Source organism: Chinchilla lanigera, unplaced genomic scaffold (assembly GCF_000276665.1).
Source record: "Chinchilla lanigera isolate Chin_1 unplaced genomic scaffold, ChiLan1.0 scaffold00008, whole genome shotgun sequence".
Lineage (NCBI taxonomy): Eukaryota > Metazoa > Chordata > Mammalia > Rodentia > Chinchillidae > Chinchilla > Chinchilla lanigera.
This window is the reverse complement of record NW_004955409.1, coordinates 28,905,886-28,922,171: the sequence shown is the minus strand read 5'-3', so window position 1 is coordinate 28,922,171 and position 16,286 is coordinate 28,905,886. Positions and strand designations below refer to the sequence as shown.

At 35.0% G+C, this 16,286-nt stretch overlaps 1 protein-coding gene across 5 annotated transcripts in view; it reads left to right on the top strand.

The window, feature by feature from the left end:
- Window positions 1–16,286, top strand: part of Nubpl (nucleotide binding protein-like) — a 199,588-nt gene that overhangs the window by 151,025 nt on the left and 32,277 nt on the right. The window lies entirely within an intron of this gene.

The following is a 16,286-nucleotide window of genomic DNA, read 5'->3' as shown; positions in this document are numbered from 1 at the left end:
ATGCAGTGATGGGAAAATTATGTATTCTGCTACTTATTTAATAGTAAAGTTAAGAGAGCAATAAACATAATAGCTTACATGAAATGCAGAATAATTTAATATGGTAGTAAGTGTCATTTTTATGGTACAGAATTTAAATATTAGCAGTTACTCTTTATATTGAACCTGTTTCTAAAGATTTATCTAGACTTCACTGGAGAAATATTTGCAAATCTCTTTTACATGTGATAAGGACTGAAAAGATAATGAAAAATTTAAATGTCTTTGCAAATAGGTTATTTACTGGTTATCCAAGCCATGTCACTGATATTTAATTATTCAAAGGCTGAGAATCTTAAGTTTTTGACAAGACATACATGTTATATAGAAGTATAAAGATAGCCTTATTACTACGGATATTTTAAATGTATTTATAACCTTAATAGAGTCTGAGACATTTTCTTTAATTAGGTAGACTATAAAGTTTGAGATGGAAGTAAGATGACACGAATATATTTAATCTTTTCTCTAGTCACTGCTTTTTCTTTTTTATATCAAAGATTTCTCTTTATTCTTTTTTCACGGAGAGAATTTTGTAGTATTTCATTCTAAATAGTATGAACACCTGCTGGAGTGTTTTTAAAATTTTTTATTGGTATATATTTGTAGTAAGTACATAATGATTATGTTTATTGTGGTGAGTTGGTACAAATATATAACACATCTCAATTTTAAAATCTACTTTCCTCCCCTCCCTCTCTCCCTTGATCCATTTCTTGAGCTTCTTTCTATTTCAAAAAATTTACCTCTTTCCTATTACTTTGTATTTTTCTCTTTATTTATATTTTGAGTTTCTCATATAAGAGAAACCATGTGATATTTAAGTTTGCATGTCTGATTTATTTCATTTAAAATTGTGGCCTCTAGCTGGGCACACTTGTAATCCTGGCACTTGGGAGGCTGAGGCAGGGCCAGCTTGGACCACATAGTGAGTTCAAGGGTAACCCACACTATATAATAAAACCCTGTCTCAAAAAACAAAACACAAAACGTAAAACTGACAAAACAAAATTATGGTCTCAAGGTGCATCTATTTTCCTACGTAGAACTCAAGTTTATCTTTCCTTATGGCAAACTAGTACTCCATGGTGTTTAAATACCACATTGTTTTATGCATTCATCTGTTGATGGGCATATAGGCTGCTTCCAAGATTAGGTATTATGAATTGTGCTGCTATGAACATAGACATCCATGTATCACTGCAATAGGATATGTTTAACTCTTTGTGGAAGATACGGGCAGGGAAATAGCTAGTCAAAAGGAATGTATTCTTATTTTTTTGAGGAATCTCCATGTTGCTTTTCATAGTGTTTGTACTATTTTACATTCCTACCAACAATGCAGAAGGGTTGCTTTTTCCCTGCAACCTTACCAGTATTTATTATTATTTGATTTCTTGATGACAGCCATTGTTTCTGGAGTAAGATGGGATCTCTGTGTTGTTTTAATCTACATTTCTCTAATAGCCAGTAATGTTGAATATTTTTTCATATGTTTATTGGCCATTTGTACTTCTTTATCTGAGAAATGTCTACTCATTTCTGTTGCCTATTATTTGATTGGGTCATTTATTTTGGGGGGATCTGATTTTTTTGAGTTATTGTATATACTAAATACTAGTCCTCTGAGGAAGAGGTAACAAAAATTATTTTCACATTCTGTAGGTTGTCTTTTCACTCTCTTGGTTGTTTCTTTTGCTGTGAAAAAGCTTTTTAATTTGCAGTGATCCCATTTGCTGATTCTTGGTACTATTTCTTGTGTCATTGAGGTTCTGTTTAGAAAGAGCTTGCCTGTGTCTCTGACTTCAAGTGTTTTACCATTTTATCTTCCAGCAGAATGTTTCTATTTTAGATATTTGATCTATTTTGATTTTAGTGTAGTACATGTTGAGATATATGAATCTACATTCAGTTTTTTGCATCTTGATAGCCATTTTCCCCAGCACCATTTGTTAAAGAGCTCTTTCCTCCAGGGTAGTTTTTGTCTGCTTTGCCAAAGATCAAATAACTGAATGTGCCTGGGGTTGTTTCTGTATCCTCTGTTCTGTTCCACTGATATACATGTCTGTTTTTATGCCAGTACCATGCTGTTTTTATCACTGTAGCTTTGAATATGATTTCAAATCCTGGATAGTGATGCTACTTGTTAACCAGGAGTGCTTTTGCTGCTCTGGGTCTCTTCTGGTTTCATATGAATTTTAGGATTATTTTGTCTAGTTCTGTGAGGAATACTGTTGGTATTTTAATTGGGATTGTGTTATATCTGTATATGAGTTTTGGAAGTATGGCCATTTTGACACTATTGCTTCTGTCCATCAGGGAACAGATGATATGTATTTTTTGTTGTAGAGGTCTTTTCCCTTTGGTTAGGTAAAATCCTAAGTATTTAATATTTCTTAATGTTATATTAATGGTAGTGTTTTCATAATTTCTTCTAAGTGAGTTCTTTATCAGTATACAGGAATGCTATTGATTTGTATGTTTTTGTTTTGCATCCTGCTACATTGCCAAATGTAGTTATTAATTCTTGAATCTATTAGTAGAATTTTTTGTGTTTTCTATGTACAGGATCATGTCATCTGCAAACAATGTTAATTTAACTTCTTTTCGTATTCAAATTCCTTTTATTTCTTTTTCGTCATGATTGCTCTGGCTAAAGTTTCAGGGATTATGTTGAACAGAAGTGGTGATAGTGGATATTCTTGTCTGATTTCTGAATTTAGAGGAAAGCTTTCAGTTTTACCCCATTTAATATGATGTTGGTAATAGGTTTGTCATAACAATTTTTATCAGATTGAGATAAGGTCCTTCTATGCCTGTTTTCTTTAATGTTTTTATCATGAAAGGATGTTGGATTTCATCAAACTTTTTATACATCTGTTGAGATGATCATATGATTTTTGTCCTTGCTTTCTACTTGTGATACATTTTTTGAGTTGTATATGTTGAACCATCTGTGCATTCATAGGATGAAGCCTACTTGGTCATAATGTATGACCTTTTTGATTATTTATTGCATTCTGTTTACCAGTATCTTGTTGAAGATTTAAAAATCTGTGTTCATTAAAGAGATTATTTTGTATTCAGGGTAATGTTAGCTTCCAGGAATGGCTTTGTGAGAGCTCCTTCTCTTTCAATTTTATTACAGAGTTTGAGAAGTATTGTCATTATATTTCTGAAGTTCTTGTAGAATCTGGCAGTGAATCCATCAGGACTTGAGGTTTTCTTGGTAATTTCTTTTATTACTGCTTCAATTTCATTACATGTTATTGGATTAGTCAATATTTTTAAATCTTCTTGGTTCAGCTTTGGTAATTCACATGTATCTAGGAATCTATCCATTTCTTCTAAGTTCTCCAATGTATTGGTATACAATTTTGTGTAAATGTTGCTAATAATTTTCTGGATTTCAGTGGTGTCTGTTGTGCTTTCACCCTTTTCATTTGTAATTGTATTGATTTGTATCTTCCTTTTTTTTTTTTTATAAGGTTGACTAAGGGTTTGTCTGTTTTGTTTATTCTTTCAAAGAACCAGCTCTTCAATTCATTAATTGTCAGTGTCTTTAGTCTCCATTTCCTGATTTCTGCTCTGATCATTATAATTTTCATCCTTGTCCTAGCTTTGGATTTGGATTGCTCTTGTTTTTCTAGACCTTCAGGTACATAATTAGGTTATTTATTTGCACTTGCTCTATTTTTGTGATATGGGCATTCACAGCTATACACTTCCCTCTTAGGACTCCTTTCATTGTGTCTCATAAGTTCTGATATGTGGTACTGGCATTATCATTTAGTTCAAAGATATCTCATTTCTTTCTTGATTTTTGCCATGACTCATTGATTATTTGAGAGTGTATTGTTTAATGTCCATGCATTTGCATAATTTATGTGGTTTCTTTTGCCATTGTTTTCTAATTTCATTGTGCTATAACCTGATAATATGCATGGTACAATTTTGATTCATTTGATTTTTACATAAGCATGCTTTCTTGGCTAGTATGTGGTCTATTTTGGAGATAGTCCCATGTGCTTTTGAAAAGTTTATGTATTCTGTTGTTGCTGGGTCATACACTGTAGTTATCTATTAAGTCCATTTGATTGAAGGTTTGGCTCAACTCTGATATTAAGGTCTCCACTGTAATTGTATTGATTTTTTTCTGATTTATGTCTAGCAGTGTTTGTTTTATAAAGTTGAGTGTATCATTGTTCAATACATATGTGTGTATAATTGTTATAATCATTGAATTGTTCCCTTATCCAGTGACTTTATTCGCCTATTCTGAGTCTGCTGTGTCTGAAGTAGGATAATTACTCTCACTTTTTCAGTTTCTATTGCATGGACTAGTGTTTTCTGTCCTTTGATCTTTAGTCTGTGAATTTCTTTTTGGGTTAAATGTGTTTCTTGTTTGCAACATACCACTGAAGTTTTGTTTTGTTTTGTTTTGTTTTAATCTATGGACTGGGGAATTGAGACCACTCACACTGAGAGTTATTACTAAAAAGTATTGACTTGCTCATCATTGCAGTGCTTTCCTCTTGCTGATTTCCTTTCTTTCCCTTCTTCTTAACTGGTCATCCTACCTGGTTATTCATCCTTCTGGACCTTTTGGCATTGTTAGATTGATTGTCTCTTTCTAGATATCCTTGAGAACTTTTTGGAGTGCTGATTTATTTGGTGGTCATTAATTTTTGTAGGTGTTCTTTATCATCAAAATATCTTATTTCTCCATCATTTTTAAATAATTATTTTCTAAATGTTTGCAGTACATATTGTTTACATCCCTTGTGAGAAGTTGCTACCTGTTTATAACACATCTTAATTCCCTTTTTAATCCCTTCCCCAGTTTTCTCCTTCTCTTGATCCCCTTCCATTTTGAGGAAGATTTATCTCCCTAGTTCCTATTATCTACCTTTTATTTTGCTCTTTATGTTTTGTTTTCTATATAAGAGAAACCGTGCAATATTTAAAATTGTGTGTCTGATTTTTTGTACGAAACACAATGTCCATCAGTTTTAAAGATAGTTTTGTAGGGTATTATCAGTCTGAGTTAGAGACTGTTTTCTTTTAAGGCCTGAAACTCTCCAAACTCTACTGGCCTTTGAAGCCTGTGGTTAGAAGTCTGCTATAATTCTAATTCCTTTATAAGTGGTTTATTCTTTTTCTCTAATCACTTTTAAGATTCTGTTCTTTTGTTGGACTTCCAGGGTTTTGACTATGATGTATCATGGAGAGATTCTTTCCTGGTCATGTCTGTTTAGGGTTCATTATGCCTCATATATATGTATGTTAAATTATTTTCCCGTGTTTGGAAATTTTTCTGCTATCATTTTAGTAAACAGGGTTTTTTTTTTGCCATTTGTGTTGTCTTCTGATTTTTCACTAATTCCTGTTAACCTTAGGTTAGTGTTTGTTTCATCTAGCAGCTGTTGGATCCATTTTTCATGTGCTGTTGTTGTTTTTAAGGTGTCTCCCAATAATTGGTTACTGACAGCAGTCCTATCTCAAACTTGTGACACTCTTTCCTCGCATTGATCACTCAGTAGAATTTTTAATCTCCTGAATTTCTGTTGGGTACCTTTTCATGGAGTCTAATTCTTTTCTACACTAGACATTTATGTCTTGTATCATTTTATTTAGTTCAGCTAACTTTTTATTACTGTGTTCTGTATACTCACTGATTGTTCTATTAGGTCCATTATCTGTGTAGTTATATCTTCTTTGAATTTTCCAAACACCTTATTGATCTGGTTGATTTCTTTTTCTTTTTTTTTAAAATTCCCATGTTACTTTTTAAAATAATAAGCTGTGTGGCTTTTGGCTTCTCTCCCCCTTGATGCCCTATGAATTAGCTTTGGGGAGTTGGAAGTTTTTAGAGGGATTTTGTTGCCTTGTCCTCTCTTGTTTCTATTTTATTTTTGTTTATTTGGTTTTGGTGTGCAGTGAGACTTACAGGTTGTTTATACTGGAAGACTTTGTTGCAAGTGTGGAGATCTCTTTAGTTATTGTCTGCTTTCAGTGTGCTCTCTGGGCATAGCTAACTATAGATCTTTGCCTTTGTCCCAGAATCTTAACACCTCTGTTTATGTAGAAGGGGAGGCTGTAATATATTAGGCTCAGTAACAATTCTCCAGGAGTGGGCCATGGTATAGTTAATGATACCAAGGCAATCTGGGTGTTGACGTACAGAGAAAACCAATTGATAACAACTATGTCATTTGTCTATAATAATAAAATCAGCAACAATAATAGCATCAAAGACAAAGAGGATATTGACATGTCCTAAGACTTGGTAACGTACCATCCTTAATCATAGAAAAGAGATCTATAATTACAGTACAAACACTAAGTAAGTATGTACTAAATAGAACTACTTTACCTCCACTAAGAACAGAACAGTATTTGACAGTAATAGCATGGCATTAACCATCTAAAGATCCATAACTCTTCATGGTTCTACTAGTAAAGATAGGGTGGGGGACCTAAAAAATGAGAAAAATGGTATTTAAAATATTAATCAATGGAAGATGAGAAAGAGGAGAGAAAAGTGAGAGGGGGATGTTATTGAAAAATAAAAGGAAATTAATAGTACTAGATAATAATAACAGAGACAAAAGGAAAAAAGATAAAAATATGTAGAGAAAAATTAAAAGGAGTAAAGAAAATAGAAGAGAGAGAGGGAGAATCTCAAAAAAAAAGAAGAAAGAGAAAAAAATTAAGTTGATTAAAAATAGATTTATCCCTGTTTTTGAGTGAGTTGTTCCTTTCCTTAATCCAGGAAGTCATGATTTTCTCATGTGGGTTTGTGAGGAACCCTCCCTGCCCCAGAGGCCCTTCTATTTCTTACACTCAGACTATGGCATCCATTCCAATCAAAGTGTGTCTGTGTATCCTTGCTCACTTTGGTAGACATTAAAAGCAGTCAGCCCTCTCTCTGGTCTCTGCTGGTTGTAGGCTGCGGGCCGCGGGCTCAAGGAGACTGTTGGACTTAATGTCAACACTTTCAGATCCACCTTCCACTGAAAACCACACAAACCTGGCCTGATGTGTCTTGTGGAGGGGAGGGCCCATGTCCTTCTTGGCCTGAGCTTTAAACTTCTCAGGTAGTGTCTGTGGGTATCTCCTGTAGCTGTCTCTCATCTAGTCACTATGGAAGGGTAGAACTGGAAACTCTGATGTGGAATTGCTGTAGAGTTGTTCTGTGGCCCCGTCTGAATCAATCCCTTTCCAAAATGGAGCCTGATTAAACACTGTCTGGCAATATGGCAGGCACTGCACTGGTTTTCTTGTCTAATTTAGCCTGCCATGAAGGAGTCACATTCAGTGTAAAATCCTCCGCCATTTTTGTAGTATACAATAGCTGTGACCTTTTCTTATAGCCGGCACTGCTGGCCAGGTCTGTTTTTTTTTTTTTTGGTGCTGCTGACTTTGGGGCTTACTTTCTTTCCTGGAGTATTGGCCTGTTATCCATGATCAGGTTGGTCATTTGACTGGTGCCACTGTAACATAGGTCCACTTGGGTCTGTTCAGCAGGGTGAGCTAGAAGGCTATTCCTGTAAGATCAGCAGCAAGGGATGGCAGAGGTGCACAATCTGCTTGCTTTTTCTTTTTTAAAGTATTTTTGGGATATAGTATATTTCTAAGTTTTAGCAATACTTGCTAAGTGTTCATTAAATAAAGTGTTCTTCTGGTACTTTGAAATGCCTATGCAGGCTTCCAGAATGTTTACATTATACATATTGATCATAAATTGATTTTTTAGAAAATGAGCTAAATTACCATTTATGCCCCGAGTAGTGACTTGGTACCTGGAAAAAGTTTAATGTATTTCACACAGATAAAATGAAGTTCCTAAGCAATTTTTTGTTCACTTTTTTATGAAGTAATAACCATCTGTTTAGACAAGATTTATAATTAAATTATCCTATATTAATGTGTCTTTGTGTTCCATAACTAATAATGTATATAGATTAGTGTTAGGATTTCTTTCCCCTTTGTTTTTTATATCCTAAAAATCTCTAACATGTTAGAATTTAGTAAGAGTTTTTTATGTAGTAAGTGATAAATATTACGTGAGAATAAAACATCTTTTTGTTGTGGTGATGAAGTACACATAACAGTTCAGTGGTATTACGTGCATTCACATAAAGATCATGCATCGCTAGAATTTTTCCTTCTCCAGACACAGCCTCTGCTGCCCCACTTCCAAATGCAGCTCTTCATCTGCCTGTACCCCACCATAGCAACTTCTATTCTATTTTGAAAAACAGTATTTTCACATTAAGACTAGAAGACCCCCTCAAAAAAAGACTAGAAGACAAAAGAGGAAAATGTTTTTTAAAATTCCTTTTAAAAATCTTAAATTGATTTTATGATTTATGAATAAAAATTTGTGTCAAAGTTTTGTATCCATATTTAAAATATAGATGTCAGACACTAGAATATCCAATGATAAGTGAACCACAGTCTTTTCCCTGTGATAGTTTCTTACTTTTTTTTCACTTTTAGACCTTGGGAATTTGATAAGAATCTGTCAAATATAGGTTCTCTGTAGGAAAATGTGTCTGTTTAGGAGGTTTACTGCCATCAGGTTAAGAGGACCCAGCTCTGGAGTTATAGCAAGGTAAGAAGCAGGAGACTGACTGGTGAAAAAACATGCAGAGCTATAGTCCAGAGTATGGGATGTGCTGCATGAGAACCTACACCCCATAGTGAGAGGAGGGGTTCAAAGGAAGGTGAGACTGGGCTTGAGGGGAATGTGAAGCCTTTTCATAGATGTGATCCTTAATGCGTAAATAAGATGCATGACAGAATGTTCCAGATAGCACCAAATCTTGTTTTCTTTGCCTTTTTTTTTTTTTTTTTTTTGCACAAGAAAAAGAAACATGAAAATGCAACTAGAGGCTTAACATATTTCACTCCCTAAGTCTAATCTTTTTTTTTTAAATTGGGCCAGTTGCTAAAGATACTTTTGAAAATTCATGAATTTAATTATTTCTGGACTATGGGTTTAAAATTAGTGTTTATCAGAACTTTCTAAATTCTCTGTAATTATCTCATTGCTGGGATGAAATACCTCATACATACAAGTTAAAGGAGGAAAGGTTTATCTCAGCTCACAATTTGTAAAGATTGCAGTCTACACACAGTTCCTTCCAAGGCATGTTGGCATGGCAGAGGGGTGTAGCAGAGGAGAAACAACTCATGGTATGGCAGGCAGAAGGCAACAAGCAATAGCAGCTGAAGTAGGAGCAGGCCTTCCTTTCCTTTTTATCTCATTAAGGCTCCAAACCGTTTGGCTGGTGCTACCCATACCTAGGGTGGGCCTTCCCCTTATTTATACCCAAAACTACACTAATTCTGACCAGTGGACTAATTTAGTGTGACATACCCACAGTCTTAATCTCGGTATCACATACCATAGATCCAGCTGGATCTGTAAAACCCCAGCTATGAGCACATGAAGCTTTAGGGGGACATCTAAATACAATAATGAACAGATATATATTTTTATAGTCTGTAAAGTTAATAAAAATACTAATTCCTCAGGGACAGTCTATTTCTGTATGAAATGGTACCATACAGTATACAGTGGTACAGTGACTACCAGTTAATGGCAGTCTTTCATGCATTAATTTTTATATTTGATTTTCACAGGGCTATATTATGTGTAGTTTCCTAAATCTTAGGTGGGTATTTTTCTCAAAGTCACACAGTTACAATGGGTCATAGCTAAGGTTTATATCAGTTCTGATTGAATTTAAAGTTCTTGTTCTTAATCTGTATATCAGGGTGCCCTAATATATAACCTACCCAACAGTGTTTAATTCTTAGATTTTCTGAGTTCAGTTTTAGTCCATTCAGATCCATTTGTGCGAAAATAAATCTAATGAAAGTGTTTCCGTGATGAAAATGTATCTATGAATATATCCTAACCTATAATGAATATGCACACTTTCCAGAGAGGTTATTTTAAGCTTCTTTAACTCCCACATTCCAGGAAAAGTCTGAAGATAATCTAGAACCATTTTCTTTTGACTTTCAGGAGTAGACCCTCAAGTGATTCTTTGAAAGACCAGTGTTATCTTTGAAAGACCGGTGTTATTCGAATCGGTCTTGAACGTTAGGCTAGTTGTAGGCACACCTGATGTTTTGTAAAATTGTAGCAGTTAGTGTTACTGCATTCATATTGTAGGTTATTATGTCAGTATTAAGATTGATGAGAGCAGATTTTCTACAGTGAACATGTTTCTTATAATTAGAAAAAAATACCAGGGTTAGGGTATAGCTGAGTGGTTCTGCTGAGCTTGTTCAAGGCTCTGTGCTCAATCCCCACCACTGAAAAAAGAATTTAAGAAAAAAAATTGGAAGGAAGGAAGGGAGAGAGGAAGAAAAGAAGGAAAGAGAACATGAAGGAAGGAATAGCAGATAATAAAAATACCTCATGAAGAACATATGAGGGAGAGTTTGGGGAAGGAGGACATGTGATAGTGTCTATGTGTGGTGTTTTTGTTTGTTTGTTTGTTTGTTTTTTGTTTTTCCCCAGTACCAGGAATTGAACTCACGACCTTGCGCTTGTCAGGCAGGTGCTGTGCTGCTGAACTAAATCCCCAGCCCCCTGTGTGGTGTTCGTTAAAGACTGAGTTAGCCTAATTTCCTTCCTTTGTTATCACTGACTGTAGATCTCAAAGGTACTGTGTATTCTGCCTTTTCATATGTTTCATATCCCCTGAATCACAGAAACTCTTTAGGCTTCATTTGAGGACCCCCATGATTTGACTTCCTGTTCCTTCCCACTGAACTCCCTCATGCAGGAAATCCCTCCAAAAAACACTATACACTCATATTCATCCCCCTACTACACCGCCAACTTTCTTTCCTTTTCTTTCCAGAGTTTGTCCTTCTATACATTTGGCCCTCACTTAGACTGTCTTTCCTCCCCAATCAGTGGTACCCAAATCTGCATAGCTTGTATAAGTTATCTATTTAGAGGCTTACTCTCTGTCATATTCCCCAGACCCCTGGTTATTAATCATCTCTCCCTCTTTGGAATTACCATAGCATATTATTTGGACTACTTCTCTTGTACTTGTGATGTTTTTCATCCACCACCTGCATACCTTTGCTACGCTGTCTGCCCACTGCTACTAGCTGGAAGTCTGGGCTGTGTGACATTCATTTTTTTATTTCTCACATTTCCAAACTTACTACCTTATTGCAATTACTCAGGAAAAATTAATGAGTGAATGTTTTATCTGTGTGTCTGTATTATTTTTCCATTAAGCTGTAAGCTGTTTGAGTGCAAGAATTTTTTCCTACTCCTTGGGTGTTAGCTTATGCCAATAATATTGACTGAATGAATGACAGAGTTAGGCTGGCTAACTGTTTATATTTCTTCCTCCTTGTCTGTCTTACCTCCTGCTGACTCATTCTTGTGACACCCCCATTCAAGTACTTTTTCTATAGTATATGGTGAAGCATTTTTAAAAAAACATTTATTTTACTTCCTTTGTGAGAGGACAGCACTTTAATTTTAGGTATTTATGCTTTTTTGCTGTATTATATATAATACTTTGTGCTCGGTTGATGCCTTTTAGTATTCCCTTCACTTCTGTGTCTTCAGATAATAGTGTGTATGTAGGCCCTTGCTGTTCGGTACATGCAGACTCTACATTAAATTTCTGATGAGAATCATTAGCTTTGCTCCATTATAAGGTAAGAAGTCTGTGTATTTATTTGCAGTGATGTTTACAAAGATGGTAACTGTCTCTTGACTCTAGCCTTATCTGTGGAACACCTGCTGCCCCACACAGACTTGTAAGGATCAAATGACAATGCAAAAGTTTGCTTGAACAGAGCTTTTGGGCTGATAGGGGTGGGGATTGGTGTTAGTGAAATGTTGTGAATTAGAAAGAGCCTTTATATGAGCATTGCATTTCTTTTTAAACCATGTTGAAAATAAAATTAAGTGTTTCATACTTGGAATGAGACATTCTTTTGGAAAAGGCATGGAGACAGACCTGTGCAAGCAAAAAGATCCTCTTTCTGAATGCTAATTAGCAACTCTTTGTATGTGTTCCATTTTGTTCCATGGGTTGGATGACAAGCTTATTATAAGAAGAAACTTTAAAGAAAAAGAAGTCATTCTCTTATTTGTGTTAAAAGTGTTGTATAGCAACAATAGAGATAAATGTGTTGACAGCAATATTAGTGGCTAATGATTTTAAATTTAAGTTTGTATAGACTGTCTAATTGGTACATACAACAAGTGTAGGCCAAACTGATCTGTAGAAGTTGTAGCAATTACTGGAAGGAAAGGAACTGGGATAAAGGAGGGGAAATAACCAATTATAGTCTTTAGATTTGCTCTTGTCTTATTGAACTTACAAAGAGGAGAAGGCAGAATTATTAGCACTAGTTTTATTATTGTTCTTTCTCCTTTGTTTTTTGTTGTTTTATTTTTGGTGTGTGTGTGTGTTTGGTTGATTCAGTTTGCTAGATTTTTGCTTGTTTAGGTTGTGAATTAGTTGTTGCTGTATACTGAATTGGATAGATCTTGGGGCTGATTTCTGTGGGTCTTTTTAAAAAATACAGTAGTATAATTAAATTAGTGAAAATTTTTGCTACCATGGGGCACATTGGCCTGTCATTAAACTTCCAATTAGAATATTTATACTGTAGTATATATTGTGTAGTGGAATTTGTGTGTTTGTTGTGTTCCTGGGGATTGAACTCAGGGCCTTGCACATTTCAGGCAAGTGCTGTACCACTGAGCTACACTCCCAGTTGTTTTTTTTTTTTTTTTTAATCTTTATTTGAAAAAAAGTTGGCCACAAACTTGTGATCTTCCTGCCTTAGCCTACTGGGATACAGGCCTGCACTACTACATCTGGAGGAAGTGTTTGACAGGAGTTAGTAGACAGAATTCCCCTTTACCTTACTAAGTATAGGTTGGTGGAAAAGAAATTTTTGGAAATTGCTCTTAGAAGAGCAGAAGTCTGAGCAGCCGATATGGTGTCAGCGTGGTCCCTTGTTTGTTCTTTTTTTCTTCCAGGGAATAGCAGAAGTGGCACAGAAAACAGCGAGGCAGTTCTAGTAGCCCTTATAGTCCATGGGGTGGGCTATTTTGACTGCTTATCTCCTTGAGGGGGAGAAACTACTGTGTATGGCAGAGTAGTCAGCTAGTTAACTTGCTGAAGATCTGTGGGTTTAAGCAAAACTGTCCTAACATCTGGCTTTGTATTACGAAAATGAGATGATGTCCTTTCTGCCTTCCTGATGAAAACCAGAGGCCCCTTTTCCTTTCATTCATTTCAATGAGATGGCATAGGAATTTTTAGTTAAACCACTTTACTATTTTAGTCATTGCATAAAGTGAAAGGCACTTACATCTGTGAAAGGTGCTGGGCCTGTCACTGATTGAACTCTTGTTACTTATCAAAATGCCTGAGAGAATATACACCTTTACACCCTAGTATCTTTCCCTCCAGCAGCATTTCACATGGCTTTGTCAATTACCTCTTTTTCACAAACTTTTAAATGCCAAGTGGGACAGTGGTTTTTGTGATCTGAAAACCTATGAGTAATTGGAGGAACTGAAAGATATTGTTGCATTGTTAAATAAGTAAATGATGGTAGGCTGGCAGTTATTTAAAATAGTTCCAGGGGGCTGGGGATTTAGCTCAGCAGCACAGCGCCTGCCTGGCAAGTGCGAGGTCTTGAGTTCAATCCCCGGTATGGGGGGGGGGAGCGCAGAGTTCCTTAATTGTTTGATATTTACTCTTGCAAACCAAAAGGAACATAATTTCACCAAGGTAAAACAAATAAATTTTTTTATTTTTTAAAAATAATTATTTCTACTTTCTTAATTTTTTCCAAATAGTTTTTTTTAAGGCATCTAATACTAATCTTTTGGAAAACCATTGAAAGCTCAAAGAAAAATATTACTGCTGTGTTTTCCCTACAATTTTGTAATTCATAATGAAGTCAACTGCAAAGCTAAGAACATGCTTGCACCTTAAAAGTGGAAGACTTAAGTTATAACTGTTCCTAATATTCAGGGATATTAAATCATCATTTATGTTTTCAGTTTCTAGAATAGAACATTAAAGGAAATAGTCAATTTTCTTTCTGGTGCACTGTCTTAATATACAAATGTTATACAGAGTTATAATTAATGGATACTTGGTAAGAGTTGCATGATGTAGACAGAATTATTATTTGATTCATCAAAGTATAAAAATTCCTTCAAAAATAAATTTTGTTTTGTTGTTACACAAGTTGTATTTAACTGTGAAGAACTAGAGATTGTATTTCAGGGTTTTATTTTTTAGGGATTTCCTGGTGTTTCAGTCTGAAACTTCAATCTTTATTAGATTTGGAATCAGGTTTATAAATTTTATAACATTGTTGGCTAATAACAATAGTTTAACTCTAAAGTAAAGAAATAAACTGTTTAGGGCTGTAATATTTGGCTGAACATGTATTATAGGTAGAAGTTATAGTATATTAGTTATCAGTTTAAAAAATATCCTGAAAATTAATAATTTCTGGACTATGACATTAAAAGCTACAGATTTTAAAAGCATTTCCTCATGACTCTTATGAATATATAGTCAGCTTTCAGAGTCACTTGTCTGAGCGAATCATTTGATGTGTGGATTCCTACCGTGCAGTCATCTACCTGAGCTGGATAGAAAGCTCCCGAGATAGTTCATTCAGTTGTGTTGTTGAAGAGTTTCTGGTTATCTCCTTCATGACATGCCAGACAGCTAAAATCCCTTTATGTTTTAAAGGTGAATGAATAGTATAATGGCCAACATGTAATCAGACTTATATTAGAAACTGCTTTTAAATCCATTGAACTTTGGGGAAAATAAAAGTCCCACAATCTAAAAAGCTTTTGCATTTGGTTGTAGATGTTAGAAATTTGATCAGGATCTGAAGTGTAGTTTTAAAAACTGTCTTTACATCCTAACTATGATAATATTTGGATATGGACCAGTGACTTTCTATATAAAACTCAGCCTCTATTCCTCTCTCTTCTGAAATATACAGTACCTGGTAAATAAAGTTAAACAAGGAGTGGCAGTTCTCCTCTCTGGAATTTCTTTTAGAAAAGGAATGGGCATAAAAACATATGTTCCATTATTAAACAAAAAGCCTTTAGTAGTGGCTCACTGCGATCATGGGTACGCTGAGTACACATATGTCTAACAGAATTGGAAATGCAAACTGTTAAATCTTAGAGTTGAATGTGAACAGACACTAACGGAAGAGCAAAAGAGTTTTTCTAAGTTGTAGAGATGTGTGTACAGCAGGTAGGCTCCCCAAGGTGTTTGCTGATCAGCAAAACCATGAATTCAAGACTAGAAAAAAGTCAGAATTTTATATTAACTTTATCAGAGGCATCAGAAGAGGCAAGGGAAGGTGGGAATGAAAGAGAGAACATGTGTACAAGACAGAGTTCTCTCTGGGTTCCAGCCTGCATTCCTTAAAATCTGTGGAAGGCTCACTCGTCCCTAGTGGGTCTTTGGAGTGAAGCAGCCTGGGTAGTTCTGGTGAATGGCATCATTAAGATGAAATGATCAACTACCTTTTGAATCCATTGTATTGAAGAGCCAACTGTTGTCCCTAAATAGTAGATGTATATCTAGATTTTTCTGATGAATTTGAATTCTTAATCTCTAAAAAAATGCTATGCTCTGTCCCATTAGTAACATTGAAATATTGTGGTTTCCACTAATTATTGTGTTTGATAATTTTTGGCAGCAATTAATATAGTGTAGTAAAATTTATTTCTGAAGTGAGAAAGCTAACAAGTGATACTTGAATTAAGAAAACTTGCCACCTTTGTGACTGTAGTGAATCTTGCTTCTGTTAGAAGTGAACGTAGGGTCCAAATCTGTGATCACTCCAATAATTATTCCTGTTGGAACACAGTCCCTATGAATATACTTCGGGTGAATTTACCTTTAAATCATGTTTTACTTAAGCTAATACTAATATTGGTGAGCATTTCTTGATCTTACAACAAATAATATTTATAGTTCAGGAAGTGCAGGTGTGATGGAGGAAGAACAGGAGAGCTAAAAATATTCCAAAACCGATCTATTTTATAGTTAGTTTTAAAGATTGTATATTTATTTGGCTTTGTTTGTATTAAAGTAACAGAAGTTCAATGATTCTCTTTCTTTCTCCCTCCCTTCCTTTCCTCCCTCCTCCTTCCCTCCTCCTTCCCTCCTCCTCCT